Genomic DNA, 5,499 nt, shown 5'->3' with positions numbered 1-5,499 from the left:
TTCAAAAGATGCTGCCTTTGCCAGGTGTAACAAAGGTGTCCCAAAGACACGAGGAGTCTTTAGTGTATCTGGAACACTTTAGGCATCCATCAAAAAAAAAGGAAAATGATTTATTCAGTGCGAATAGCATAGCTAGATTTGCACTGGGTGAAAGATGAATTATTTTTGTGTTCAGAACCAAAGCATCTGAAAAACAAGCATAGGACTAACCTCAGAACAAAGTCATTGTCTCATGAACATTTTGAAAAAATGTCCATGTTTCTGTTTCTGAGAAGTTTATGAACATCAAATACTTTTTTTTTGTTTGTTTGTTTTTTGGGTCCGGTCGTGGGGCCTGAACTCTGGGCTTGGACACTGTCCCTCAGCTCTTCAGCTCAAGGCTAGCGCTCTAACACTTGAGCCACAGCACCACTTCCAGGTTTTTTCCTTTTGCTTATGTGGTGCTGAGGAATGGAATCCAGGGCTTCATGCATGCAAGGCAAGTGCTGTATCACTGAGCCACCTTCCCATCCCCTCAAATACATTTTATCTCCAGGCTACCAGTCCTCCAGTAGGACTGATTGATATTTACAAATATCTATAAATGATAAATGGAGGGGCTGGGAAACTGGCTTAGTGGTAGAATGCTGGCCTAGCATGCATGAAGCCCTGGGTTTGATTTCTCAGTATACCACATTCACAGAAAAAGTCAGAAGTGGTGCTGTGACTGAATTGGTAAAGCCTTGAGCAAAAGAAGCTCAAGGACAGTGCCTAGGCTCTGAGTTCAAGCCCCAGGACTGTCAAAAAAAGATAAATACTTTTGTCAATTGGTGGTACAACTATTTTCTTTAGTTTAGATATCAGGGACTGTGAGAAGGTAAAAAATATTGAGATAAATGGGCCTTGGGCCACCAGAAATATGTTTGTGTTCCACCCATCTATTGCATGAAGAAATTTGATGCAAAAATAAAAATAAAAAAACAAAAAACTTCTGATCAGTCAAGATGGAGAAATCAGACCACCGAATTCATACAGAAATCTGTCCAGATCCATTGTATAGCCATGACATGCAACTTTCTGTCTTTTCTGAGAGTGTTTTCTCCTGGTTTCCTTCTGCTCCACATGAACAACCATAGTGGATGAATGAATAGCATGGGAAGAACAAATCAATAGGACCATATTCCTGAATCAGGTTAAGAATTGCCATTTGTGCCTTTTTCCTGTGCTTTTCTTTCTTCAGCAAGAAATGTAATCTGAGAAGAAGCATGGTAGACCTGCAATTTATGTTATACATGATTTGTTGATGATTGGATGTCATCCCATGATTGGATTGAAGGGGGAGGCTGCTATCTTGGATTGCAGAGCAATGTTCTTTGGGTTCCACCAAGGTCATAGAGACAAGCTACACCCTCCTTTCCCCACCCCCCCCCCCCGCCCTTGCAAGGTAGAAATAGAGACCAATGGATGTAGATAACCAATCTCCTGACCTAACTAGTACAGAAGGAGGAGGAAGAGCCATGCCTGTCCTTGCAACCCCTGCCTCCCATTGTTCTCCTTAAACCACCATGAAGGTCACTGGGCTCCACTTTATTTTCCTCTAAGCTAATCCAATTAGTCTGAAAATCCCAGTCACTGCCCATCCACCCCCTTTCGGCCAGCGAGGGACAGTCAGAGAACAATTTCAGGGGGACAAAGGGTCATTATGAATCAGGCCTGTGGAGCAATGGTATAAAAGGAGGGAATCTATTCATATTCTCTCCACTACACCTGTCCTGCTCTGAACTTCTGTAGGACAAGGACAACCAGCATCTACATGATGAAGGCTCTGCACTTACCCTGCTGTTTGGTGAGGCCTGTGCAGGCCAAAGATCTCAGGTCCAGCCATCAGAGGGATCCCTGAATGGGCATGTTCATCTTGCATGGCCCATGTGTGTGTATGTGTGTGTGTGTGTGTGTGTGTGTGTAAAAAATGTGCCAGTTTTGTGTGTGTATGTGCATTTGTGTGTAAGAGAGAGAGATTCTGTTTGATAACATGTGGATTCAATGTGTCTTCATAATCAGGAAAATGCCTTTGCACCTTTCAACTCCCTGTCGTGTGACAAAGGTGTCCTCTTCAATCCAAAAGCTAAGGCAACAGTATCGTTACTTAGACTGGATCACATGTCGTGCCTACATGGAATCCCTAACTCACTCTCCACATGCAATGGTTCCCAAGCATGTCTCTCTGGGTCCTGGTGTCACCGTGTGGGAGACTCTACACAAATTGGCAAGGCCTGGCCTCATTTTCTTCTCTTGCCCAGTCAGGAATGGCTTCTTTGGTGCTGGATAAAGGGAACTGAGGGGAATCAGGAGAGTGCTGGCCTTTTGCCTTTGGGACATGGGTCATTTAGGTGACTGGCAAGTGGCACACCCTAGCCATCTTTGTGGACAAGCCAGAGAAGATCCAGGAGGGCAGACCCTTGAGAGGCCTGCTCTGACATATTAAGGCTCCTGAATCTCTGATATAAAAGTCAGAATGTCAATAGAAGGAGAGCATACCTGCACCTACTGAATTTTTATCAGTTTAACCTGTGACACGTGGGAGCACAGATTCAGGAAGATTCAGCCTTGAATGGTGTTTTGGGGAGCATGGAGAATTCAGAAATTAATCTATGGGGCCCATCTCTGCCCCACGAAATCAAGATATTTGAACTTCAAGGGAGTGCATGAGATGGATTGATTAGGTTCAAAGTTATTGGTTATTGACCACCAGCTTAATCCAGAAGGAGAGGAGAGAACAGTCTATTCCACACAGGACTAGGGAAACATGACATGAGGTGAGGGAACTCAAGTGGACTCACCCTGGGTTCTTTCTCTTCCATAGTAGACTCTGGTATGAACACCTTCGAGCTTGTGAAGCAAAGCAAAGGCATCAACATCTTCTACAACGTGAATGTGGACAATGAAGGGCAGACAATACACATGATCCTGGTGGCAGGTGGGTATAAGGGTGGGGGAGGACACCTATCCACCTGGGCCAGGGGAAGAGGGGGGGCTGGACTGGGATAGGGCAGAGTAGCCCATGGCTGATCACCTTAGCCCTGTACTGTTGAGTGGAGGAGGCAGAATGTTTTTCTGTATAGCAGAAACGTCACTTTGGAAACACCTGTCTCTGTCACACATTTAGTCCATCCCATTCCCATAGCTCCCTGTGAAATAGCCTGGGCCACCCATGCAGGAATAATTGGGCTGTCAGCTAGGGACCCACATGACAAATTCTCATTTAATTTGACTGAAGCAGACTTAGTCCTTTCCTGGGGGAAGTGGGCTCATTTCCATGTTGAACTCGCCTAACATGTTCTCAACAGAGTGAACCGTAATGTAAATTTCCCGGCAGATGTACACCAATGAGCCCCTCAAATATGTTGTCAATCCCCATGATATCTTGAGCTCTGACCAAACATTTCAGTTTGATACTGAGGTGTCCATTATACTCAGGGAGGGCATCATATTGAGCATCTGGCTGAATGAATTATAAAGATATGATTTCTAGTTTTGATTGGTTTATTTTTTCAGCTGCTACAGAGCTAACATGGTTAAGTGAAGTTCAAATCATTTGGTCCTCTCCTTTTGTGAGGACAGGGCAAGAACACAGAAAACGTGGATGGTCATGCAGATGGGGATAAAAGGAAACTCTAGAGTATGGAGTCCATATAGGAAATCTCAGCTGGACAGGGATTACAGGGGGCTCACGGCATTCACATAGTGACTCAGATGATTGAGATATCAGGATCATGGTTCAAAGCCAACCCGGGGCAAGAGTGACCATGAGACTCTATCTCCAATGAGTCACCAAAAAAAGCCAAAACTAGAGCTGTGGCTCAAGTGGCATAAGACTAGCCTTTAACAACAACAACAACAAAGCTTAAACCACTAGATTAAGCCCTAGGACTAGAACCACGACATAAATAAAAGTAATATATAAAATAATAAATAAATAAATAAAAATTAATTTAATTAAATTAATAATATAAATAAAAATTAATTAAATTAAAAATAAAATAAAAACAACAACCAACAAAGAAAAACAACTCAGTTCCACTATCACTTGATCACTAAGGCAGTGTTGAGAACAAAGATGATTAACTGTCCAGGTCCTTGCTCAAAGAGTCACTGTAAAAACCTGAACAGTGGAGGGCTGGCAAAAAGATTAATGTCCATCTACCTTGCCAATGTCACTGCTACAGGAGTGTGGGGAACCAATTTGCTCTTCCTGGTGCTGCTGGGGACAGGGAGGAAAATTGGGAGCCAATGAATGGAAACAGCCCAGTGAGAGGCAACATGCCTGTCATGTCTGTCATCCCAGCTAACCCAAAAGGCTGAGTTCTGAAGTATCCTGGTTCTAATCCAGCCTGGGCAGGAAAAGTTTGTGAGACTCTTTTCTCCAATGAACCACTAGAAAATCGGAAGTGGCAACATATACGTGTGTGTGTGTGTGTGTGTGTGTGTGTGTGTGTGTGTAAAATTCAAAGTGGTAGAGGGCCAGCCTTAAGCTGAAGAGCTCAGGAACAGCACCCATGCCTAGAGTTCAAACCCCATGACTGACAAAAAAAATTCAGAATATAACCAGACTCCTGCCACTAATCCTAGCTACTCAGTATAGAAGAGTTTGAACTCAGCTCCAAGAGACTGGGATGGTCCATTAATCACCCAAAACCCAGGAGTGGTGCTGTGGTTTACATAGTAGAGTGGTTCTAGCCTTCAACGCAGAGCCTTAGGGAGAATTCCCAAGCCCTGAGTACAAGCTCAGGACTGGAAAAACCCACAAAGAAACAAGGACAGAATACTTGAGTGTTTCAGCATTAGGGCAAAAAAAGGTAACCTTCAAAACTGTAAGGATACCTTCATTTCTGTAGATTCCATATGAAATGTGAGGCCAGGTGGCTCTTTTTAAATTTTATTTTTAAATTTTCCTGTAACCACCATGAGATTTCCAGACCCATCAGATCCTACGGAAGTGGAGTACTGGGTGTATGACTTATTTGGCTTAAGCATTTTGGTGAACTCAACCTCCAGCCCAGCGTTGGGCTGGAATAGCAATTATTTATTAAAGTATGCCCACTCCTTATGCATATATACTGAGCTATGTCCTGTTAATTGTGGGTTGGGGGATGTTTAGAGGTAAACAGATGAAGTCTCCCCACTGTGGAGTTGTATGTTCTAGGCATCTGGTGTTCCTAAGGCCTTTTTTATGTCATTCAAGAGGCTCCAGCCTCTACATTCCTGGACTTACCCATGTCCATCCTTCCTATAGTTACCAGCAGTAGGGGAAAATATTTTTGCTTTTTGTCAGTCATGGGGCTCGAACTCTGGGCCTGTGCACAATGCCTGAGCTCTTCAGCTCAAGGCTGGAGCTCTAGCCACATATATAGCACCATTTCTGGTTTTCTGGTGGTTTCACTGGAGATCAAAGCCTCATGGACATTCCTGCCTGGGCTGGCTTTGAACCTTTGAGATCCTCCAGATCTCAGCCTCCTGAGT

The sequence above is a fragment of the Dipodomys spectabilis genome, unplaced genomic scaffold (assembly GCF_019054845.1).
Source record: "Dipodomys spectabilis isolate Male_0828 unplaced genomic scaffold, ASM1905484v1 ptg000295l, whole genome shotgun sequence".
NCBI lineage: Eukaryota > Metazoa > Chordata > Mammalia > Rodentia > Heteromyidae > Dipodomys > Dipodomys spectabilis.
The sequence above is the reverse complement of the archived record's forward strand: the minus strand, read 5'-3'. Positions refer to the sequence as shown.